General features: G+C 35.2%; 1 protein-coding gene and 1 long non-coding RNA gene across 5 annotated transcripts in view; one reads left to right on the top strand and one right to left on the bottom strand.

Annotated features, from left to right (window-relative positions):
• LOC115292104 overlaps positions 1-6,126 on the top strand; it is a 35,885-nt gene extending 29,759 nt beyond the window's left edge. The window contains exon 3 of one of the 2 annotated variants that reach the window (XR_003908802.1): positions 6,002-6,126. This is a non-coding gene — a long non-coding RNA (uncharacterized LOC115292104). The remainder of the gene's footprint in view (positions 1-6,001) is intronic. The other variant, XR_003908803.1, reaches the window with a different exon arrangement.
• The window catches only part of GPR149 (G protein-coupled receptor 149), a 71,542-nt gene that overhangs the window by 22,813 nt on the left and 22,120 nt on the right, over positions 1-26,609 (bottom strand). The window lies entirely within an intron of this gene.

Raw genomic sequence — 26,609 nt, 5'->3', positions numbered from 1 at the left:
AAAAGATCTTTCTTTTTTAAATCAATAATGTACTATTTCTGATGGAATATTTTCTGTGCTTTCAAAATAGATGAAATCTAAGCCACCATGCAGTCTGTATAATGAAAATATCTGTTGTAAGGAGATCAAATAAGAAAGAAAGTGAAGTAGTTTATATACCAATGTTTAGAAAGAAACCTATAAGGAGAGTTTAATGATGCTTATGTATAGTTGTGATTTAAATCTTATATCATAGAAAACATTTATTGAATGCTAGACATTGGTAGGAGACCTATGCCTGTATTCTGTATGTATATATGTGTGTATAATTTATACCTTTTTCTGATGATAAAAATGATATAGCTTAATCTTTGCAATTAAAATTATATCTGAAGAAAAAAAATTATATCTGAAGAATATGTACCAAGCAGTCCCTAGGTTATAGCAAATTAAGGATGACTTCCATATGATTATAATTTTGTGAATTTTAATCCTTTTGAAAAAAGAAGAATCAACTTTATGTAGCTTCTGTAGCTCTTATTTCATCTAAATTAAAGGGATTTTCTTCTAATTTTTGCAATTTTTTTGCAAAATGGGTAAAATTCTGTATAAAGATTTTTATGCTTTTTATATAGAAGATCATTTGATAAGGGTAATATTTATACCTTAAAAAAAGACAGTACATGTCATTAGACTCTGGCAGTTTGTGCTGTGTGAGGTAGGTAAGCTGAGAATGACATTTTCCAAAATCCCCTTCCTTGTATGCTTTCAAGTTAGAATTGGCCAAGATGGGAACTTGCCCGGTATTTGGAAGGTAGAAGCAAGGCAGTGGCCATGCCTGTCTGGAGCTCTTCTCACAGGCAGATGCAGAGCTAGGAAGGAGTACTTAGCAGGTGTCAGCTTGCCATTTCCCTCTCCTGCTCCACATCTACTTTTTCTCCCTGACTACTGGCATTGTTGACCAACAGGGGCCTCAGATTAACCCCCAGATGCTTGGCTGTGGACTCATTGAGGTTGTGGTTTATTTATAGGTCATAATTTTTCATAGACCTCTACACAAATTCTCCTTTCATGTTCCTACCTTGGTGGCTAGACATATATGACTGACTAGTAACTCCATCTCTGACCCTCCAACTTCTCTTTCAGACCTTTGCTTCCCCAGCTTTTCCCCCAATTCTAAATAAGTCACTTACCCTCTAACACTCATAGTGCTTCTGCTCCCCTGACGAAGCCCTAACTGATGCAAAGTCCTCTTCAATGGAAGAGAATCTCAAGCTTAATAGTAAAAGAAAAATGTGATGACTTTTAATTAATTAAAAAACCCAATATATTTATGGATAAATGTAGTTGAATGTAGTCCAAACACAGAATCTCTCTCATCCAGTGATAAAATGAAGAAAAAAAGAATAGCCATAGATTTAAGCAGCAACCAAATAAGAGACTCAGCCTCATGTATAAGCTTCTGAATGTAATGATCACAAAAAGAAACAAATGGTCACCCATTTCTATAAGCAGCTGTACAGAAGGATGACTTGAAAATATCCTGATAATTTGGCTATACATTCTATTTGCAAGAGGTAGTTTGAAGCAGATGTTCTCAAAATGAAGGAGTTTATATAGTTAAAACTATTTTCATTGTAATACTAAAGCTTTATTTGACATTTTCAGTGTGTTGATATGCTCACTGATGGTGCAAAAGCAATGATGGGTAAAACTGTAGGTCCTTTAACATGAATTAAGGCAGTGGTATCAAAATCGACTAGTAGGCATTCCATGTTTGCTCACTGCATGTGCATGTGTGCATACACACACACACACACACACACACACACACACACACATACACACACTGTCCATTTTCACTTAAGAATGTCCTTGGTGAAGATTAGTATTATTAGTATCCTCACTTTATAGATGAGTTAACTGAAGTGCAAAGATGTCGAGCACCTTTTTCAAGGTCAAACAGATACTAAATAGTAAAAATGAAATTCTAATCTGGGCAGTGTTACTCTAGAAAAAAATGATACAATCTAATGCATTCATTCACTGTTTTTTTTTTTTTTAACTGAATACTTAATATGAGCCAGAAAGTATTCCAGGGACTGGGGATATAAAATCATTTTCCTCCATCCATTCCTCCTCCCTCCCTCCCTCCCACCCTTCCTTCCTTCCTTTCTTCCTTCCTTCCTTCCTTCCTTCCGTCCTTCCTTCCTTCCTTCCTTCCTTCCTTCCTCTTATCCATCCGTCCATCCCTCTGTCTGACCATCCATCCGTTTATCATTCTTCTCTCTGTATATGTGCATAGAGAGTCATGGTTCTTTCTGGGTAGTATGATCTTAGGTTAGTTGCCTCTTACTTCTTTTCTGTACTTGCTTGAATTTGAAAAATAGTGAGCAAGTTATTTTTATAAAAACAATAGAGTCATTATTCTTAAGACAAAACCTAATGCAACTCATTGCTCTTTTGAAGAAATACAAAGTAAAATTTCAAATCTTAAACTTAAAGGAGTATAAAAAGACTGCTCCTTTCTTCTCACACTTAAATTTTCCTTCTTCTCACTACATACAAAGCAATAGAACATGACATGTGGAAATTGTTTTCTAAGACTGATATAGAAGGCAAGGTCTTCAAAATCTTTCCATCCCACACAGCAAATACTAAAACAATTCTTTTTAAACACATTACAAAGATTCTTTAGAAAAAAATAATAAAAATCTTAGTGATATCACTGTATTCAAAAAAGGAGATTGGTAATGATGCATATGCATAGAACATCACACATTTGCATACTCTGGAAATTAACCACTTGCCTTCAGAGGAAATAAGTTCTGTGAAAGTCAAAATGGCATATCTGACTATTCTTTTTTTTTCCTAGAGAGAGAGTAATATATATATCATCATTAGGAACAGATAGAAATCCTTGTTATAATAAAATTTACATGTTTGTAACATGCACAATAGTGTTTTTTAATTGATGGAATTACTAAGGTTTAAACATTTAATTTTTTTTTTGGATTTTGGTTTTATTTGTGTAGTAGATGGGACAAACATATGCACGAACACCTGTTTTAATTTCACGGGGTGAAAACTAGTGATGCTGTAGTCTTTTTTATGTTTTTAAAAAATTTTTATGTTTTTATTTTATTTTTTAGAGAGAGAGAGAGAGACAGAGCACAAGTAGGAGAGGGGCAGAGAAAGAAGGAGACACAGAATCCAAAGCAGGATCCAAGCTCTAAGCTGTTGGCACAGAGCCCGATGTGGGGCTTAAACTCACCAATGCTGAGATCATGACCTGAGCTGAAGTCAGAAGCTTAACTGACTGAGTTACCTAAGCACCCCTCTAGTCTTTTTTTTTTTCTTTTTTTAATTTGGGGCAGTGAATAGTGTTTTTTCTTCCTCTTCCCTCTCAATAATTACTAACATTCCAGAGCAAGTTGGCTATCCAAATGTGGGAATCCTGGGAATCTGCAATAGGCCATTCAGGTTCTCAGATGCAGTGATTCCTTGTATTGTAACATTGTTTGAAGAAAATTAAGTCCATGGATTGAGACTATTTGTACTTCAATGAGTCAGACCTACAACCTGGCTTGTTCAGTTCTTTAGACCAACTGTTCCCAAATGCCACTCATAGATTAGTGCTGAACTGACCACATAAGGATCACCAGTAGAACTTGTTAAAAATACAGATTTTTGGCTTTGCTGTGGGAGATTCTAATTCAGTAAATTTAGAACTGGAACCAAGAATTTATATTTGTAAAGGGCTCTCCAGATGCTTCTTATATATAGCCATCTTTAGGTACCATTTACTTAGGAAGATACTAAAAAATGAATATTGAGCTGTGACATTACAGAGAGTAAGTAATTTCTTGGCTAACTTACTGAACACCTCAGGGGAGAACATTAAGAAATATCTTGCTACATGCTCATATTCTCTGATTTTTTAAATATAACTAAAAAATCAAATGGGAATTTATATTAGTTGCAACACCTAAAGACTATTTAAAAATATCAAAACAGGAGACAGGAGAACACAAATTGATTATGAAGCTAAAATTCCAGAGCCATTCACAAGAATGTGTCTTCCAAAAGATATAGTATCCAAGCTCTACATAACCTGCAATGAATGACTGTCTCAAGGGTCAGTATTAAGAAATCACAGCAGCAACACCTAGGTGGCTCAGTCAGTTAAGAGGTTAAGCATCTGACTTTGGCTCAGGTCATGATCTCAAGGCCCGTGAGTTCAAGCCCCACGTAGGGGTCTGTGCTGACAGCTTAGCACCTGCAGCCTGCTTCAGATTCTATGTCTCTGTCTCTCTCTGCCCCTCCCCTTCTCATGCTCATGCTCTGTCTCTCTCTCAAAAATTGACATTAAAAGAAAGAGAGAGGTGCCTGGGTGGCTCAGCTGGTTAAACCTCCAACTCAAGGTTCATGAGTTCAAGCCCCACATCAGGCTCTGTGCTGACAGCGTAGAGCCTGTTTGTGATTCTCTCTTTTCCTTTCTTTTGTGCTCTCTTTCTCTCTCTTTCAAAATAAATAAATAAAAGTTAAAATAAAATGAAAGAAATCAAAAGAAATCACAGCAGGAATTATCAGGCTAGGAGACATGTTGTTGGAGAAACATTAGATGTGAGATCACTCAGTAACACAAAGTACTGGATAATCTTTGAAGAATCCTCTAGGAGGGAATTGAATAGAGTGTGCAAAGTTGTGGTGGGAAAAAAAAATCATGGCATCAACAAGGAAGTAAAATTATTAATACTTAGAATGACTTGAGCAAAGACTTCAAGATGAGGTTGAGGAGAAATAAAGCCACATAAACCAAACACTAAGCCACATTAAGGATTTTCAACCCTGATTTGAAGGAACCACCAGAGTGTTCTAAACAGGGGTTTGACATGATGAAAATTACATTTTTGCAAATTTATTCTGGACTATGGTCAGTAAAACAGATTGGAAGGGTCCAAACCCAGAGCCAGGAGGACCAGTAAAGAGGTCATTGAGAGAGGAGTAGTGATTTACATTAGGAAAGAGACAATAGCTATGGTGAGACATGAGAATAGCAAGACATATTAAGGATGTAGGATTTGGTGAGTGATTTTGATGAGTTGTGACAGATAAAGGGAGTCAAGGGTGTTCACCAAGTACCTGACTTGTGCAACTGGATGGGTGATGGTGTTATTTCCAGAGAGTGGGAACAAAGAAGAGAAGCAAGTTTAGAGGGATGGGATGGAGGCTGAGGCATCAGGACGAGATCAGGAGTACAGTGTTGGAAAGCTGAAATTGAGGTGTCTCTGGTGTGTCCATCTAGAGAAATTCAGGAGGTGACATTTTAGGGCCTGGGGCTCAGAGGAAATTTGACCTGGAATATATATTTGAATATATATTTGAGATGAAATTGAATCAAGAGTGTGTGAAATGACAGTAGGATCCTGAACAGCATGAACATTTAAGGAATGGGCTGAGACAGGGGAGATTGTAAAGGAGTCCAGGGAGTGAGCCACAGTGGAAGGAGAACAATCAGAAATGTAAAGTGTAATCAAAATCAAGGAAAGTGTAGAAGAGAGATATAACCGTATCAAGTGTTACTGAGCTGTCAGGTGGGATATGAGCTGAAAAGTTCACCGATGCCTTGAAAGGTAGGGAAATACAAGATGGAGAATCGAATCATCACAAATGGAATAAATGCAGAGACACACATAAAGGTTCTTTGCTCTAAGGGCCCAATACAAGGACAGTGGCAGATGAAACCCACATTGAAAAAAAAAAAAGCCCTTCGGAAATTTTAAAAGAAGCCTATGAACCTTCAACACTGATTGCCAAATGTTTTGATCAAATAGCCTGGGCTTTCTCTGATAATTTTAGTTTGAAAAATCTTTACTTATCATACATGTTTATTTTTGTCAGAAGTGGCAATCAGACTTTTTGTTGCTGTTCAAGGAAATATGGTCACTGCATGTTTAGGAATAGATATGATAAAGACAGAGATACAGTTCATCCTGCCTTCTACCTTCTTGTATACCAGAGCCCAAAGAGAACATACATGGCTTTGTTCCAGAATTCTGCATCCTTTCCTGCTTCTGTCAGGATTCCTTTTTTCAAGCATCTATACTTCAACTGTTCTGAACCAGTATGATGTGTGGGATTTTAGGTAACAACACTGTGCCATGAAAAGAGGTAAGTGTCTATTCATTGCTACAGTCTCAGTGCCTAAACGATGCCTGCCATTTAGTGGGCCCTAAATAAATATTTATCAAATGAATGAATAAAAATAAAATGGCAGAAGCAATTATAATCTTTATGTCTAATAAAAGAGTGAGGAAAAAAGAAAATAACCTGCTAGAAAATATCCTAATTAGACTTTTTGCCTGATCAATTTAAAAAATACTATGAGCTCTTTGAGAGCCTGCCCACATATCTAAAATGGCTCACACACATCTTAACTTTCTCCAAGAGTCTTCAAATGGCAAGTGTTGGGGGCAAGGACTCTAGTCCCTCACAATACTCAGAAAGAGAGGCGTGTTCTTGACTCAAACTGGGTTTGGTCAAATATCAAAGGAGAGGAACACAGACATACCAAGTTTGTTTGAATTCGTGTATATAGCTCAGAGGCATGTTTTGGTAAACTACTCTTGGCAAATCTAAGTAAAGATTGAAAAGCAGTTGACTGTTGGTCTGCTTCTTGCTTTTGTGATACTATCATTGGAGCTACAGGTTTAAATACTCAGACAAACTCTTGGAATGAGCTGAGTAAACTTCCTGGCAGTTTCAATAACCCACCCATCCTTTCCAGCAGAACGTTATTGCAGGGACACTTAATAGCCTTGTTCTCTCTGGCTAGCCTTCCCAGTCTACATGATGTGATACAGTTCGAAGATAAATACTTAGAACTAGCTGTGGTTGTTAGAACGAGGTGGTTTGTTTCTAGAAATGCTAATATCCTATGGTAATATTCAATATGAAAACAATCCAAATGTTCCCCCAAGAGTCACGTTTTAATATTGCTTGCTTCCTGTCCTTTTCCTAGTAGGGGTACATTATATGTGTTAATTTGCAATTTTATTTGTGTTAACTAGAAAAAATTACATTAAAAAAATCTTAAATGACTTGAGAACATTTTGTCCTCAATAGTTCCATGCCAAAATATGGCATTGTGTAAATTTGTATTTTTTCAAATGACTTTCATCTTTTTAAAAGTTTTTTTCTCCCCATTAAACTCTAGTCAATGCCATCATCAAAGCTCACTCCAGGACATCTTTGTCAGTATTAAATCTGTATGAATTCCTGTACAAAATACCTTTAGGCTATTTTGTCAACTTGAAACTTGGATGTTATTTTCACCAGAGGACTAGTTCTACCAGAACGTTAATCTTTAAAATGCTGAACAGATCTTAATCCAAAAGTTAATGTGAATCAAGATCTGCTCAGCATTTTAAAATGGGTGATGTGCATTAAGGAGGGCACTTTTGGGGATGAGCACTGGGTGTCATATGTAAGAGATGAATCACTGGGTCCTACTCCTGAAGCTAAGACTATACTGTATGTTAAGTAACTTGAATTTAAATTTAAAAAATTTAAAAAATTAAATGCTGAACAGATCTTAATCCAAAAGTTAACATGAATCAAATTACATTTTCTCATATACTGGCAAATCAGATTTAAAAAAAATTGTAAAAATGAGTTTTGATGAATTGGGTGTATATTCATATATTTGACTATTTAAAGTATAAAAATATGCTGTTTTTATCTTTTGCTTTTTAATGAATTCAACTCTTAGTTCCTGGAAGAGGCATTTCTTATAAACCCTTACCAGTATTCTCATCGTTTTTAAATAAGTTATATAGTTAGGGCTTCGATTTTCTTAGAGACTCATTTCTTCTGTTACAAAGTTTCTAAAAATGCATCTATAGTAGCTTTGTGTTTTTATAAATCCATTCTCTCTGTTCAAATTTTTCCTCCTTATATATTATACACATCAGGATGAAGCAATGTGTATAAAGAAATTAGTTGTTGGGATAAAATTCAAAGTTCTACCAGGAAGTAAAATAAATACTTTTTATGTATGTGTGTGTCTGTGTGTGTTTATTCACTTTGTCTATATGTGTTTTTAATAACTTTTCACAATTAGTAACATGAAACAAATGTTATGTTGGGGAAATGGATAGCAAATTCATAAAATTGATCTCTAAGTATTTCATGGTTTGTCTTAGGGAAGCTGGAAGGAAGGAGTAGTATACACCAAATAGGGCATTCCTGTTTTAAATAACTATATCTACTTTGTCAAAGATTAGTTGGCTATACACTAATGTGGGTCCATTTCTGAGTTCTCTATTCTGTTCCACTGATCTCTGTGTCTGTTTCTGTGCCAATACCATACTGTCTTGATGATTACAGCTTTGTAATACAGCTTGAAGTCCTGAATTGTGATGCCTTCAGCTTTGGTTTTCTTTTTCAACCTTACTTTGGCTATTTGGGATCTTTTTGGTTCCATACAAATTTTAGAATTGTTTGTTCTAGCTCTGAAAAATGCTGATGCTACTTTGATAGAGATTGCATTGAATATGTACATTGCTTTGGGTAGTATAGACATTTTAATGATATATGTTTTTCCAATCCATGTACATGGAAATGAATCCACACATGTTTGGCCAACTAACCTTTGACAAGGTGGAAAAGAGTATCCAATGTAAAAAAGACAATTTCTTCAACAAATGATGTTGGGAAACCAGTACAGCAAACATGCAGAAGAATGACACTGGGCCACTTTCTTCTACCATACACAAAAATAATTACAAAATGGATAAAAGAACTAAAAGTAAGATAGGAAACTATCAAATTCCTGGAGGAAGAGACAGGGAGCAACCTTTTTGACCTCAGCCATAGCAATTTTTTACAGACATTTCTCTGCAGGCAAAGGAAAGAAAAGCAAAAATGAATTACTGGAACCTCATCACTTTAAAAAGCTTCACAGGGAAGGAAACAATCAACAAAAAAAATGGGAGAAGATATTTGCAAATGACATATCAAATAAAGGATTAGTATCCAAAATTTATAAAGAACTTCTCAAACTCAACACCCAAAAAACAAATAATTCAGTTTAGAAGTGGTCAGAAGATATGAATAGACACTTTTCCAAAGAAGACAACCAAATGGCTAATAGACACATGAAAATATGCTCAACATCACTTATCATCAGGGAAATAACAAATCAAAACCATAATGAGATACCACCTCACACCTGTTAAAATGGCTAAAATGAACAACTCAGGAAACAACAGATGGTAAGGATGTGGAGAAAGGAGGAACTTTTTTACACTGTGGGTGGGAATGCAAAATGGTGAACACTCTGGAAAACAGTATGGAGGTTACTCAAAAAGTTAAAAATAGAACTATTCCATGATCCAGAATTGCACTAGTAGGCATTTAACCAAAGGATACAGAAACATTGATTTGAAAGGGCACATGCACCTCAATGTTTATGGCAGCACTATCAACAATAAGCTAAATTTGAGAGAGCCCAAATGTCCATCAACATATGAATGGATAAAGATGTAGGGTGTGTGTGTGTGTGTGTGTGTGTGTGTGTGTGTGTGTGTGAGAGAGAGAGAGAGAGAGAGAGAGAGAGATGGAATATTACTGGGTGATCAAAAGAATGAAATATTGCCATTTGCAACAATATGGATGGAACTAGAGTATACTATGCTCAGCAAAATAATTCAGAGAAAGAAAAATATATTTCACTCATAAGTGGCTTTTAAAAACAAAACTGTTGAACATAGAGGAAGGGAAGGAAGAATAAAATAAGATAAAAACAAACAGGGAGGCAAACCTAAGAGACTCTTAAATATAGAGAACAAACTGAGGGTTGTAGGAGGGGAGGCAGACAGTAGGGGCATGGGTTAAATAGGTGATGGGCATTAAAGACGGCACTTGTTGGGAGGAGCACTGGGTGTTAATTACTTAATTCTACTTCCTGAAACCAATACTACACTATATGTTAACTAACTTGAATTTAAATTTTATAAAGCATAAAAAATAAAATCACATCAGTAAGAAATTGAAAATAAAACAGGTATATCTAAAAATATACAAGGCAACAGGCTATATACTAAAAATGGAAGATAATATGCAAAACACTCTATTGCAGTGCTTCTGAGAGACTGTTCAGCTCAGTGGTTAAACAGTTGGGCTTAGAAATTAGGGGTGCCTAGGTGGATCAGTTGGTTAAGCATCTGACTTTGGCCCAGGTCATGATTTCACAGTTCATGGATTTGAGCCCCACCTCGGGCTCTGTACTGACAGTTCAGAGCCTGGAGCCTACTTTGAATTTTGTGTCTCCCTCTCTCTCTGCCCCTTCCCCACTTTTGCTCTGTCTCTCTCTCTCTCAAAAATAAATAAACATTAGAAATCATATCTTAGCTCTACCACATAGATATAGGTAACCTTGGGCAATTTATCCTTCCTTAAGTTTCCTTTAACATAATGGGATAACAATAATGCCTGTTTTATAAAAGGGTTATTTTGAGAATTACATGAAAGAAAGCAAGAAGTAAATAAAACATGTATATTCAGATGAATGTATGTTTCAAGTAACATTATTATGGAAGTTCTAAGCATTGGTAGTCCTGAATTTAAAAAAAAAAGACATCAGAAGATAACAATCAGTAAAATACATAGGTAGATGGGTTAATGAATTGTAGCAGGTATTTAGAAAGTAAAAAGATGTGAATTGGCAATGGAACATATTTAAAGTGAATGGGAATAAAATGCATTGTATCATTACTTAATATTTGATAGTAGAACCTTTGAACAAGAAGGAACGAAGTATTAAAAGAAAAGAGATTTTAGGTAAAGGATGTTTTGGCTGTAAATTTATAAAGCATATCTGTAAGCCCTCATAAGCAGTATTCTCTGGGCTAGAACATCTTCATGTTGTGCTTTGCAATTATTTTTTTTATTTTTACAAACAGTTTTGTTAAGGTATAATTTACATACTGCTAAACTCACTGTAAGTATACCATGTAATGATTTCTAGTCAATTTCTAGAATTGTGCAGCCATTACCACAATCCAGTCTTAGAACATTTCCATCACCCCCCTTACAAAAAGTTTCCTTATGTCCATCTGTAGTTAATCCCTGTTCGGGCTTCCAACCCTGGAGATTATTATTCTACTTTCTGTCTATATAGATTTAAATCTTACGGGCATTCCATGTAGAATTATACAATATGTATGGAGTCTTTTGAGTCTGACTTCTCTCACGTGGCATAAAATTTTTGAAGTTTTTGCATGTAGTAGTATGTATTGGTGATTCACTCATTTTATTGCTGAATAGAATCCCATTGTATGGGTATACCATGTCTTTTATACATTCTTTACTCAGGGGACATTTGGATTGCTTGTAGTTTTTGGCTATTATGACTAGCACTGCTATAAACATTCATGTACATGTCTTTGTGTGAACATGTGTTTTCATTTCTCTTGGGTATAATAGTAGCAGTGGAATTGCTATGCTATATAAGTTTATGTTTAACTGTTTTGAAAATCACCAAAGTTTTTTCCAAAGTGGGCATAAAATTTTGCATTTCCACTAGCAGTATATAAATGTTGAAGTTTCTTTATCCCCTTTTCAACTCTTATTACTGTCCATCTTTTTGATTGTAGTTATTCTAGTGGGTATGTTGTAGTATCTAGTGGGTATCATTATGGTTTTAATTTGTGCTTCTCCAGTTCTGTTGAGGATTTTTTCATGTGTTATTAACCATTCTGTGTCTTTGGTTAACTATCTATTCAATGTTATGCTTCTTTTAAAAACTAGATTGTTTTGCTTCTCATAGTTGTTTATTAGTAGTCTTTACATATTATGGATACAAATCCTTTATCAGATGTATGATTTGCAAATATTGTGGCTTATTTATTAATTTTCTTAATGGTATCTTTTGGAGCACAAAAGTTATTTATGTATTTACTTTTTAAATCAAAGCTATTTATTTACTTTGATGTTCAATTTTATCAATTTATTCTTTTATGAATTCTGCTTTGGTGTCACATCTAAGAACTCTGCTTAACCCAAGGTCATAAATAGTTTTTTCTTGAGTTTTCTTCTGAAGTTTTGTGGCATTAGTTGTTGCCTTTATAATTTTGATCTATATTGAGTTAACTTTTATGTATGATCTGAAGTAAGGTCTAATTTCTTCTTCCTCTTTTTTTGGGATATCAATATCTAATTGTGAGCACCATTTTTTGAAAAGTCTGTATCTTTTACCTATTGAATAGTTCAGTCTGCTTGTCAAAAATCAATTGCCCATTAATGTAATTTTTTTCTGGACTCTCAGTTCTGTTTCATTTATTTATATGTCTATCATTATGTCAGTACCAAACCATTTGAATATTGTGTCTTTATAGTAAGTTTTATAGTAAGTAGTGCAACACCTCCACCTTTGTTATTCTTCCTTTTGTGCTGCTATTTATAGCATTGCTTACATTAAAAAGTGTAAGATTTAACACAAAATCAATCCTGGTGTTTGTATATGTGTGAGAGCGTGCGCGCGCGCGCTCGTGTGTGTGTGTGTGTGTGTGTTCTGTTTAGCTTTTGGTAGAAAAAATCAACAACAAAAAAGGCAAAATTAAAACACTCCTCAACCCTCTTCTTTTTTTCTAGAAAATAAAGATTAGGCATAAATGGTAAATGAATACAAATGTTTTTGTTTGACATTTATATAGTTGACATTAGTTAGCTCTTCTGAATAAGTGTATGTGTTTTCCTATTGCTGAAACTTGTAAGCATTAATGGTGTGCAGTTCCGAGGGAACTGAACTTTTATTCAGTCAACTTCCAGGGAGTTAACTGCATGCGTTATATTGTGCTTCAGAAACCCATGTAATTAATTAATTACAAAATTATCATTTGGTGGAAATTTCTGCTATTTTTGACTGATGCCTATTTCCCCAAAGCTCGCTGTTGTCACAGTCATTTAATGAAAATAAGGAACAAAACAAAATTAGGTTAAGTAAACAGGAGAGTTGTCCTCTTTGCAAGGGAATTACTTTCATACCTTTTATTCCTGTATTTATGTGGTTACATTAAATTACTTATTTATGTGATTTATAGAAGTAAAGCAATATTAATATTAATAAATACAATTAAATAATATTGATATTAATAAAACCATATATTGAAAAGATATGTGCATCCTAAGTTTGTTGTAACATTCTTTACAATAGCCATGATATGAAAGCAGCCCAATTGTCTATCTATAGATGAATAGATAAAGAAATAGATACATACACACAAACACACACAATAGATGTTACTCAGCTAGAAAAATGAGTGAAATTATTCCATTTGCAACATCATGGATGGGCCTAGAGAGTATAATGCTACCTGAGATAAGAAGTCAGTCAGAGAAATCCATGATGATAATCAGATGTGGAATTTAAAAAGCAAATAAAGAAAAAATAAACTCTTAAACACAGAATAAACTGGTGGTTGCCAGAAGGGAGGTAAGTGGGAGAATGGGTGAAACAGATAAAATAGGTTGGTGAGCCCTGAGAAATGTATAGAATTGAAATATATTGTGTACCTGAAACTAATATAACACTGTATGTTAATAAAACCAAAACAAAAACAATATTACTTCATCTAAGTCTCCATTAAAACTCCCTTTTACATGAAAAAAATATTAAAAGATGAATATGATACATTCTTTGACTTAATTATTGTGCTCTTTTCTATCTCTGACCCCAGTATATACATTCAATATTCCATCTTTAGTTTGCTTGTAAAAGATCAAACATGAATATACTTCTTCTCTCACAATAGGAAATAATAAAGCACGAATAGCAAGATAACTCAAAAAGGTAGCGATTTTATTATCTAGACGGCTGTCTTCATTATTATCAGATTTGTTCAAAGAACCGAGACAGATCTATTTGATCAATCTTCTTGAGGCACTTTGTGATTCTCTTTGTACTTTAACTAAAATTGGAGATAATAGCTCACTAAAGATTAAAATGGAAATAAACATTTATACTGATGAGAGTCATGTAGGTCCTACTATGGCTGAGAAAAATAGAGGTTCCTCTTACACCATGTGTTTTAGCAAATAGGCTCTTCTGTCCTGCAAATATTCCTTAAATGCCTCCCCAGATCAATTTTGCTTTTTCCTATCCTTCTTTCAGAAATGAAAATGTTTCAAATTTAATTATCTGAAATAATAATTAGCCTAAATTAATTATTTCAAGGTCAAAATTGCTGTACCTAAGTAAATTAAATCAAAACTGCCAATATCCAATTCTATAACAGAATTTAAGTGTTAGATTATTCATATAGAGGTTTTTTAATGTTTATTTATTTTTGAGAGAGACAGAGTGTGAACTGGGGAGAGGCAGAGAGAGAGAGGGAGACAGAATCTGAAGCAGGGTTCAGGCTCTAAGCTGCCAGCACAGAGCCCGATGCGGCACTCGAACCCACGAACTGTGAGATCATGACCTGATCTGAAGTCAGATGCTTAACCGTCTGAGCCACCCAGGCACCCCTAGAATTTTTTTTTGAAGTGCATTAGCTTAACCACCTGCTATTAGGTTTTGTATCCAAATAAGTCCCAAGCATACCTAAACCCAACATCTTCTGAGCTAAGTCAGTGTCAGATACAGGATTTTAAAAGCAGGAACATTAAGGCCAATGACTAAACTCTGGGGCAGAAAAGGCAGGAAGAAAATTCCTACAGTTGTATTTTTTGGGTCTAGCAGATACTGTGCTTTAAACCAGTGGTTTCCATGTCTAGATATTCATCAGAATCTCTTCTGAAAAACCTTTAAAAACAAAATAGCAGGATTCCACACTGACACATTTTGATTATTAGGTAATTATTAGAAATTTTGATTACTAAATTTTGATCATTAGGTAATTCTAATGAACAGTCAGGTTTAAGGACCATTGCCCTAAATAAAACCTCAGAAAGGCATCTAAGTGTGTATCTTGACTGATACAAGTGAGATTTTTTTTAATGGGTTAAAATATATTGACTACAACATGGGTGTCCTTGGAAGAAGGTTACTGCATAATCAAGGTGCATTCATTCACTGGACCTCAGTACCTTTTTCTATTCATGTGACCTTGTATGTTCCATTCATATTGCCATGATCATCATATACTTGTTTTTCACATGACTTTTCAGATCAGCAAACACCGTATCATTTAAATTGGAGAAATTGAGCTTTTTCAGCTAGTATTTTTCTTGAATGTCAACAAAATAATTTTTTTACTATTTGAATTGCTATATTTTCAAGTTAATTCAGTACTGTTGTTCTCTGAATAATTAGAGTTTAGTTTTTCTCATAACTAATAATTATTTTGAAATGTTCCCTATCATATCAGAAATGTCTAACTGCTTTAAGTTATTTAATACAAAGTCATTATATTTGGTGGTAGTGGGGGTGAGGAGCTGCAAGATAAAACAGACTCTAAGGTGTGTGAAACTAACCAAATAATTTACTAAGATCTAACTGAGAAACAAAGATAATGATTTGAAGTCCATTTATGCAAGAGCAGTGAAGTCATATGTTAAGTCATAGCACTCAAAATTGAATTTTGTGATACACACTCTTTTCTGTGGTAAGAGTGTGACTATTTTTATTTATTTTTGTTTTTATTTCTTAACTTTTTATTTGAATTCCAGATAGTTACACTCTTTTTTTTTCAAGATGTGATTACTTCCTAGCACAAATCTTTTAGAAATATGCATTTGTCTTTACAAGGGAGTAAGGGGAAATATTTCCAACCTAAATGAATCAAATTGATGTTAAAATTGCCTATTTTGCTGCCCAGCTACTTCTGTCATACTCCAAACATATCTTCTGACACAGGTTACTCTGCTAAAAGCTAGTAAGTAAGCACAGCTTAGCCAGGGGTGGGTAGAGTAGAAAATACTCTGAAATCCAGGAAGACTGACAATTGGTATAGGAAGTCTGTCTATGGAAGCACAAACACAGCACCCAACGGGCTCTATATCCCTTTGCCAAAAATCATTTTGCAGAAAGCCAATTTATTAAAAGATCAATTTGTCAAGTGACAATTTCATCCAGTATATCAATTATCAAGTGCTCTTACTAAGAAATAGTTCTCTTCAATATATTCAATTAATAAATTTTACTCTAGCTGTATTTTAAATAATGTTTAACTTATTAAATGCTGAGTGTCATATGGGTCATGGAGTTTTCTTCTGAGTATGTTCTTGAATAATTTCATAAGTAGAATATTCATACTTAACATATTCAAGAATATATTCTTGATCATATTTAAGTAAGACATATTCTTGAATATAGTCTCAATAAGAATATCTCCAAATTCATTTAATATATTCAAAAAGAATATTCCTTAAAACAAATTGTTGATATATTGATAAATATATTAAATTCAGTGAATTAGCCATTCAGAAAATTGCTTCTTCAGGGAATTGATTTTTGGCAAGTCGCTCTACCTTCTGTGTGAACTGGAATTGAGAAATAGGATTAGGGCTGAAATACGAGTATCAATATCTGGAAAGAGTAGAAAATGACTCTAGTTTAGATTATAGCGAGGGCAACTCAGGACACAGTGCCCATGCCCTGTGTCTGGGACCAGCCTGCAGGAAAAGGGATACTATAATAAGCCTGGATGAATGGAGGCATTTATAGCCTACTAAAACCCAGATTGCTCTGAAAATAGTGAGGCTGGATTTGCAGAAGATGAAATGAGTTGACCCAGCTGTGAGGGAACAGGGGAAGGTAGAAGCTCAGAAAACAGGCATGGGGCTGAGAAATTCTACTGAGTAGGCCACATTGACACCATCTCAAACTGCACACTATCATCTCTGCTTCCCTCTAGCTCGTGGGCTGTCCCAAGAGAGGAGATAATGCAAGTGAGACTTGGCTAAAGATTCTGCTTCTATACAGACTTCATTCCTTGAAAGAAAGCAGTATTTTCAGTTCTTGTTTTGTTTCAGTCGTTGGCAGTGAATATGAAGCACAGTACTGGGCACAATAAGGTAGGTTTAAAAAAATAATGCTTGTTGATAAAGTAATATGTAGACTCTTGAAAACTCTTGTCAAGTCATTTGAGCTTTCCCATGACAGAGTTTCCTATTTATGCTTTGTATGGCAAATTCTCTAGTACTCAGAATCCCATATTCCACAGGCATATGCTTGAGAAACAGAGGTGCTACAGTTAGACTTTGACCTTTAAGGAGGAAATGAAGTTACCATGGCCTCTGTACTTAGAGTGTTGAGAATTCACAGGAGGTTTAGGAATTCTTGAAGATTAAAAAGCTCCAGGCACTTCCCTAAAGCTTTAGGTGAGATTTTATTTACTTTCTAAAAATTTTTTGAATTTTATTTTTTTAAACATTTATTTATTTTTTAGAGAGAAAGAGAGAGCAAGCAGAGGAGGGGCAGAGAGAGAAGGAGATACAGAATCTGAAGGAGGCTCCAGGCTCTGAGCTGTCAGCATAGAGCCAGATGTGGTGGGGCTTGAACTCATGATCTATGAGATCATGACCTGAGCCAAAGTCAGACATTTAACTGACTGAGCCTTCCAGGCAACCCAGGTGAGCTTTTGAAAGAAGCAAACTTATCAATCACTATTACTAGTAAAGTAAAGGTGTAGCCATTTTCTCATGTAAAACATTTCCAGACTCTAATTATATAAAACAGTAACACCTCAAATATAAAAATAATTATTCAAAACCAAAATCTGTTTGCCTCCTCAATACTGCCTCAAGGTGCATAGCTTTGTAGTAGGATTAGACAACTTGAATAAGAAATATCAACTGAGACCATTACATAGTTGCTGTGGAAGCCCACAGGTTGTGCTTACATAACTAGAATAGGGAAAACCTCTGGAGAGGACTTTTTCAAGTGAGATCTGGGGACTATGCAATATATGAAAAAATTATAGACTGTAGCATTTAGGTCTGGAAAATACTTGATGTTACTTAAGTTCTAATCTTAAATTTTTCCTCAAACGTATCATTTTTCAGATGAGAAAACAAGGGCAAAGAACCTGCCCAAAGTCACATAAACACTCACACAACCAGAGCTAGAAAACAAATTCTTCCCAGCAAGAAGAAATCTATCCAAGGTTTTGGGCTTATGTGCCTTTATGTATGATTACTCTCTGTCATGGTAGAGCCTATATTGGGTCCATGGTTGGAACTGCATCATCAGGATGATGACTCTTTTGAGCTGAAGAATTAACTATGGAACAGTTATTAGTTCTTCTCATAGGCAGAAAAGGGTGATATATGAGCTATTGCTGATTCTTTTTTACCTTCTCTCCTACCAACTTCTATGAACTTTCCCCAAGTGGACATGTAAATAGACTACAGTGATGAATATATATTATTTTTTATGAGTGTGGCTTGTACATGCTTGTGTTTTAAAAAATACTCTTTTTTTAATGTTTATTTTTTGAGAGAGAGAGAAAGACAGAGAAAGAGAGACAGAGTGCAAGTGAGGGAGAGGCAGAGAGAGAGAGGGAGACAGAATCTGAAGCAGGCTCCAGGCTCTGAGCTGTCAGTCCAGGGCCAGATGAGGGGCTCGAACCCACAAACCACGAGACCATGAACTGAGCCAAAGTTGAACATTAAGTGACTGAGCCACCCACGCGCCCCTGAAAAATACTGTTTCTTAAAGGATGTAAGTGTGTAGTGCATATCTGAGCTATGGATTATGTAGGGGTCATTCTGTATCTGGGGCCTTGGTGTTTAGATGTTACTTAGAGAAGTTATTTGCTGAAAAGAAACTGGCCGTTTGTCTGCTATGTGGCAGGGACAGGATGGTGAATTTGAAGGTTATTTCACTTGGTTGTTATACCCACTCCCTGGGAACCCTTTGGAGATGGAAAATCCAGAGTAGGTATTTATAGTTTTCATACTGATGCTGAGCAGTCAGAAGCTTAAAACTCCGAAGAGGAACTCTTACATAAGCAGGAAATTCTTTGTAAAATTTCAGTAAACCAGTCAGTGTCCTCTTTGTGAATTACTGCCTGGCTTCTCACAGATAGTAGGGGGAGTGAGTAGGGCAAGAAGAAAGGTAAAAGTGAGTCCTAGAATCTGACACTCTGGGGAGAATCTTGACTAGGCTGTTTATCAGCTGCATAATTTCGGGGGGAGCTCCTGTTTTGTTTGTCTGTTCACCATCAGATCTATACATAGACTCTCCCCTTAGGAACTGGTTGAGAGACAAGCATAAGTCTAAAGACCTCCAGTGCATCTCCGAGGCAATGTCTGTCACAAATTTCTGTAACTTTCTGACTCTGGTACAGATAAGCGGAATAACTAATGGCTCATAACAAATATTAGCTGAATGAATTCATAAATACATACATAATTAACAACAAACACCTAGTATTTGAAAGATGCTTCATACTTTTAGCTTGTTTCACCTTAATACCTTGTTCTGTAAGTATTTTTTATTCCTCTTTTCAGCTGAGAATATTTAGGGTCCCAAAGAGGTTGAACAATAGTTATGGATCAGAACCAGAAAGTGCCAATTTTGAAGTACGTGGCTCTGGCTTCAGAGGCCCACATTGCAACTTACACAACTACAGAGAGCTAGATGTCATTTCTGAAGACCCAAGAATACCTATTTATCTTTGTTTGCAACATTATAGGCTCAGCATGACAAATCCCACCAAAATGATTCACATCTAACCTCAAAGGAATACTCTACTGTGGGAAGAGGATGGTGCTGTCTCATGGTGCAGCTCTTTAATCATAGGAAAAGGCTATTTGAATAGATGTTTTAAGACATTAGAGTTCAACAGTGGAGCCTATACTCATCTCTGACTACACAAGAAGCCTTTTGTAGTGTAAACCGACTCCTTAAGGCAGTGTGCATCATTCCTTATGAGAGACCACCTCTCACTGTGTGCGTCCACCTGGGGCTTGCCTTAGAGAGACTCTGCATTCGACATGGGCAGGATATCTCTGTGAAAGATGTTGTTGAAGGAGACACAGGATTAGGGACAAAAAAGAAACATGGCCACTGCCAATTTAATGCTCATAGAACTGACACTAAGATTTGGTTATTTAAAAAACATTAATTTGTAGTTTTTTTGCAGAGGCATTTCCAGTTAATAAAGTTGGGGATGTCTGAATAAGAGAGTCAATATTTTAAAAATATTATAATTATGTATTTTGTTCCTATTCATTTGGGATAAATTCAGCTTTTCTCTCTTAGAAGAAGGAGCTGAATTGTATTTTTTTCTTTTTTCCTTTAAAAGAAAGATCTCAGACAATCTCAGGATTATGCTAACCACATGTTAGGTTTTAATGTGTGTAACTAAATATATATATAAGCAATACTTATCCCTGCTATTTTCGAAATTTTATACCAAAATGTAACATGAGAAGTTCCTGGACTTCTCGTGCCTCTGTGTGCTGGAGTGTACTCTCTTCCTGCACCCCTTCTGCGGGGTGGACTCCTATTCCTTTCAAGGCTCACAGCAATAGTTGTGATGATTTCCACTCTCCCTTTGGCAGAATTAGCTGTGCCTGTAGCACTTTTGGACAAGCTGTAGTAATCAATTTTTTGAAATGTTATTATTATCTGTATCCTCCTGCCCTTCCTGATCTCTAAATAACTTGAGAGCCAGAGTTCTATCTTATTGCCTTTGAATTAGTACCTACACCCTGGGCTCAATGAATGTTTGTTTAAGTCAATGATATAGGCACAGTCAGCGGTACCCTCACATTCTCCCCTTACTACCTAAGGCTGAGGTGCAGTGACCTGACATAAACTCAAACCTGACTGGACTCAGGCATAGGCCAGATCTCACATCTCCTTTAATATTGGTAGAGTAGGAGTCAGTGAGTCTAAATTATTTTCCCACTTCAATCATCTACTATCTCTGGATGTCTTATTAAACTTCAAAAAGCTGCACCTTCTCCTACCTCATGGTATTAGCAGAAAATAAATAAGACCACATCTGAAGAACCAGGGTTTCTTATTGGAGAGTACATTATTATCATCACATCAAGCAAGCTCTCCTGAGTGCTGAAAAATCTGCCCTGAGAAGAAAAAACAACCTGGAAACATTTTCATTCTGCCAGTACTGTTTTCTATTATTAACAGTATACATCCTGTGAACCCCTATGGTATGACTCTAGAAAAATGAAGCAATGGATAAGACAAATGTGAAGAAAATAAGCCTGAAGACTATTTTTTTTTTGAGGAACATTGATTTTTGTAACTTGCTTCAAAGTATACAGAGATATTTAAAATAAATAATAATTTGTTGCCTACTTCACTTCACTGTGAACCATACACAGTGTCTAATAAGATCCATTAAAAACACCACTGTTCTTTTCAGATTCTTTTGAAAAATCGTATTTCAGTTAATAACTTATTTGGAAAATCTCAATGATTCTCTGGTACCTTACATTTAAAGCACATTTACATTTAGTTTTCCTCATCTATTAAAATTAATTATGGAAAATTTGTGAATTGCTGAGTAATGAGCAACTTTCCAAAATATATGTACTCTTATGAATTGTAATTCATAGATTGCCAATTTGGAATCTAAATTTCCTTTTGTTTTTCCTGAGTCTGTCAGGAGAATTTCAAACAACTTCTCTGTCTCTCCCCAGTTTTCTATTGCACTGCAAGTTCTTATTTCTGAATTTTCTGGGTTTCTAAATACTTGGGTCTCCAACTGTGCTTTTACCTGAGGACTCACTGAGGAATGACTTTCTGTCACCTTGGAAACAACATTCAGAAAACATAGCTATTGGCCCCTCCCCTGCAAGCACTGTGGAGTTAACAGTCAGGAACAGGGTCAGGCAGGCCATCATCTCTTACTTACCATCCCCTGACTCTTTCACCCAACTCTATTGACCTGACCTTGACTCCAATCCATGTGACCTGGAGGTTGACTATATCGATGGAGAGAGAGCAGAATTTTTCCTGATGATTTGACCACTGTCTGAAAAAGCAGGGTAGAATCACTATTAAGCTAAATACTTACAAATATAACATGTGTTTAAATAAAATAATGGAACCATTTGTCTTTATTAGGACACTGCCTAGTGAGTGAGAGTGAGAGTTAACACAGGGGAGGAAAAACAACCTATGGTTTCCTCAGAATTCCAAGAAAAGGTAACCACTTGTAGAAAAATCTGGGAGAGAGTGGTTGAGCCCCAGATCATTTATCCATTTATTCATCATTATGAGGTACTAACTTCACAGCTGGCACCATACCAGACTCATACCAGAAGCACAAAGATTTAATCATAATCTAGTAAAGATGGCAAATGCATAATTATAAAAACACATGATTAAGGACAGAGTAGAAAGGGGTATTTTAAAAGGCACAGAGGAAAGAATAATCACCTATGCCAGAGATAGATAGAGTACTTGCTGAAATCACCAGGGAAATGGTCCAACTCATTTTAAAAATGACCTTATCTCCGTTGAGTCTTCCCTTCTAACAAGGAAATAGTAGGTCAGCTGGGATCATCATATAGAAAAGCAAATGTTTTATAGATGTTTTAGTGCAGACTACAGGCTCCCAGGTTTGGGTTTGCACTAATCTTGGATTGTGAGTGGGTAAAATAGATGTGAATCCTTAATCTCTCTGATCTCTTCTTTATAATAACCTGATTTTGGCAGTAATGGATGCAAAGATAAAACATGCATTCCAGCTATTTAAGGAAACTTTAGAACAGCTCCATCCAATAGAATGTTTTGCAATGATTTCACATTCCCATGAAGTAGCCAGTGGACCCAAGCCACTAGCCACATTTTGAGTGGAATAATTCTTAAATTTTATTTTATTTTAATTTAAATTTAAGGTTGGCCATATGTGGCTAGTGGCTACATTACTGTACAGTGCATCTTTATAGCATAGAAGACCTGGTCTCAGAAAATCTAGATGGAATAACCAGTGTAGAATAACTAGGTTAACAAGTATGAGTTATTTTTAAATGCAATTGGAAGAAAATTTTGGATACTATAAAGCATAAGCTCAAATCTAAACATTTTAAACATTCAAATTATGGAATATATTGACTAGCATTAACCAGTCAGCTGTCAGAGGCCTTATAATTGTCCTCTAACTGGTATTTCTACTCCCCATTGATTAGATTCTGTCTACAGTTATCATTCAAACGAAATCCTTCCTTCTTGCTTTGTAAAAAGAGTAATTGCTTTCTTATAGATTTTAAGTCTGAAATTCAGATCAGCAAGTCTGTAATTCTTACATGTGGAAAATTGTAATGAGGAAGAAATTTTTTTAAATTGTAATATTTTAGAAGGAAAAGTGAGAGCTAGGATACACACCTGATAGGAAGCTAAGATAAGCCTGAAGATACTGACCTAAAAAAGCAAGTAAATAATACTCTTAAGAACTGACTTATTCTTAGGATGTGAACAGAAAGGTAAGAAGGTAGATTTGGGGAAATATCTTTTAAATCAGGTTGTTTGGTACTTTATAGACCAAGACCAAAACCATCTATGCCTAAAAGTCATATATTCAGTCAATTAAAGGTAATGTTTTCTAAACCTTGATGTATAGAGCCAAAAAAACCATATGTGGAAAAGTAGGAAATCATGTAAAAGTAATTCCTTGATAGGAAAATACAGCCAGAGTATTTATTTAATATTTAAAAGTTGTGTATTTCTTGACTATTTATAATTTCCCTGATTTCTTAGGCTCAGGTAGGGGCAGGAACTATCAAAAATTATAAATATGCTAGTGTGTGTGTGTGTGTGTGTGTGTGTGTGTGTGTGTGTGTGTAGTTTTGAACCTAAATCTACATAGTATTGAAGTGGTTAGAATTTTCTAAGTCTCACTGGCACATTTTATTTCAAGCAAATTTTTTTTATGTTGCCCAGATTAGCTTCAACTTTAGATTAAATTAAAAATTTTCTTCATATCAATCTCATTAAATTAAATTAAAAATTTTCTTCATATCAATCCTTTTTAAAAAGATGTTTATTTATTTTGAGTGTATGTGAGTGGGGTAGGGGCAGAGACAGAGGGAGAGAGAGAATCCCCAGCAGGATCCATGCTGTCAGGGCAGAGCCCAACACAGGGCTCACAAACCATGAGATTATGATCTGAGCTGAAATGAAGAGTCCACAAGTTGGACACTTAACCAACCGAGGCACCCAGGTGTTCTTGACCTCCATTTCTTATTTGGGAATCTTCATTTAGTGTGAGATCAATATAACTATTGCCATTTTATAAGTGAATTAACTTAGTAAGAAATAAAGTCAAGTGGCTAACGAATTGTCAAGGAATAGTAGACGTCACATGTTATTGGTTTCTATATTAAGAAATTTATATTTTTAAAGCATAGCTAAAGAAACAGTACTCTTAATTATATATATATATATATATATTCTCTCTATTTCTCTCTCTCTATATATATGTGTATATATATGTATATATATATATATATATATATTATTTTGTGACTTTTACTATGATGGGAGGTTTAAAAGAATTTCTGTCTATGAGTTGATTTTATTACTCCTCCTTTGCTTGGAAGGCTCCCTAAGTCTAAAACTTATTGCACCTCAGTATAGGAAATATCCATCTAAATTGAACATTATGTAATTTGATAGGATGTTATATTCAGATGGTTTGAAAATCTAAATTTTGTCTGAAGGTGAATAAAATATCATGATTTTATAAACATAAGTTCAAATAAAGCTTGATACTAATAAAATATTTTAGGAATATAAATTTTAAGATCAGATTTTAATTATGTATGTAAGGACTTTGTAAAAGATAGAGATCCTTTCTTTCTTCTCCTTGTCTTTTTAACCCCCTTAAGTCTTCATTAATCATTTCCACCAGGCTGGCGTAGGGAAGGAGACAGGTTATAAAAAGAGAGAGAGAATGAGTTTTTCTGTCAGTTCCTTCTTCTTTCAAAGAATACGTTTTGCTTTTTTTTTTTTTTTAAGTTTCAACCAAATGTTTAGTTTCAAGTAAACATGAACCAGAAGATACAGCCTTGAGTTTTACACATATAATACTAGCCATGTAACTTGGGTGTTTGTATCTTTCCTACTGATCTGTATGTCCATTGGGAATGGTCGGGGGAGGTAGAGAATTAAGTGTTTATGATTCAATCCCTATTGTTTGGGAAAGTTGAGAGCCAAACTAGGAAGCCCACACACCTAAATCAATTCAGGGGCAAGGCGCTGGGTAAATGACAGATTCATAAATGGTAGAACAGAGAAATGATCAGATTCTAAGAAGAGATAGAATTAGAAACACTCATACCAAAAAAGCAGTCTCAGAAGAAAGAATCCAGCACACAGCAGGCTTGGAGGAACTATGGCTCCTGTTATCAGACACTGGGTGTTACTGCATGTGGTTTATGTTGAATGGAATATGCCAGTTACTGGACCTGGCTTGGACTGACTCTAAAAATGTCAGCAATCCTGAGAACTAGTTGTTAAAAAGTAAATTATATTAAAATTACAATAAACTTCATTAAAAAGAAAGGTTACTAATACTCAAAATTCACCACTTCCTATTTATTTTATTGCATTTTGTTATTATACATGCTCTTGAAATTGTGCCTATTTTATGTATATATTGGAAGTACTATATAATGTGCTGCTGAACATTGCTTCCTAGCTCCGCATTCAGTGATGTTATCGGTGTTAGCCCATGCAGCCATCCCATAGTCCCATGGTGGGAGTATTTATACCATAGAAGTCAGCAATATCTAATCTAATATCTATAGATATTAGAATTAAAAGTATATTTTGCATAGAGTCATTACATTGTGAAGAACACAGAAAATAGAAAACTGATTAAATAAAAGTCACATATCATTGACTACAGCACATAATATATGTATTTGTTGTTTCAATTTCATCTTATTAATGTATGAGAGTTATAGGCAGCCTTCATATTAGAACTATATCTGTCATTTGCAACTATAGGGGGCTATGTACAATTTACAATAAAATGTAATGTCTATTTTAATATTATTCACAAATGTTTTTAAAGCAACACAATCATTTAGTGTAATAAATATCACCTTTCTCCTTAGACTACTCTTGGACTCCTTTCTCATCATCCTGGATCTTATCTTGACTCCCAGTCTCTCCTGGAACCTAACTCTCCATGTTGGACTCAAAATTCTCATAATTGTTTTCAGAGTTGTTAACAGCTTTCCTCTTTCCCAAAGACATATAGTCCATTTGCCCAGGTGAGACTGTTAGAAGTATTTGAAAGCATGGCCTGAAGGATCTCTGTGGCACTATTAGTAAAAAGTCCTTGTTCTTTGACACGCTCAGTTCTCTTCACTAGAGAGCAGGAAAATAACTCCATTACCAACACCTCAGTCACGTGACCTCCACACTTCAGCTTGAAACATAGTTGCTTTCAATGACAACCAATCATTTTGGAACAAATATAATTCTAAACAAAACGATATGTAATACCCTTTGTTTTAATCATGGATTATAACGTATTTCACTCTAGTAGTGACTGGTCTCTTATGGAAGGTTGCAGATGGGAAGCATGGGCTTTGGAAACAGGCCAACCAGAGTTCAGTGCTGCCTCTACCTCCGTACCCCTGTATCCTCATCCATAATGTAGGGAAATAATAAAACTGATGTTGTCAAGATT

Source organism: Suricata suricatta, chromosome 5, assembly GCF_006229205.1.
Source record: "Suricata suricatta isolate VVHF042 chromosome 5, meerkat_22Aug2017_6uvM2_HiC, whole genome shotgun sequence".
NCBI classification, from domain to species: Eukaryota; Metazoa; Chordata; class Mammalia; order Carnivora; family Herpestidae; genus Suricata; species Suricata suricatta.
The sequence above is the reverse complement of the archived record's forward strand: the minus strand, read 5'-3'. Positions and strand labels throughout refer to the sequence as shown.